Genomic DNA, 248 nt, shown 5'->3' with positions numbered 1-248 from the left:
TTAGAGAAGAACCCGTCCAGAAGGCCTATACAATTTTTTTCATTTTGATTTTTTACCTGGATTACTGAGATGCATCAGAACATCCATCTGTAAGAAAATTTAGTGTTCGTTAACTGAAATCGTGACAAAACCACATGAATGTTGAATAGATTAAAATGTGAAGAGAAGGACCGTACAACACCAGTGACTGGAGTGAACGATGGATTAATGCTCTCTATGCAGGCATGAAACCAACGCTGAATGAAAAC

The sequence above is a fragment of the Austrofundulus limnaeus genome, unplaced genomic scaffold (assembly GCF_001266775.1).
Source record: "Austrofundulus limnaeus strain Quisiro unplaced genomic scaffold, Austrofundulus_limnaeus-1.0 Scaffold394, whole genome shotgun sequence".
Taxonomy (NCBI): domain Eukaryota; kingdom Metazoa; phylum Chordata; class Actinopteri; order Cyprinodontiformes; family Rivulidae; genus Austrofundulus; species Austrofundulus limnaeus.
Note: the sequence above shows the minus strand (reverse complement) of the source record.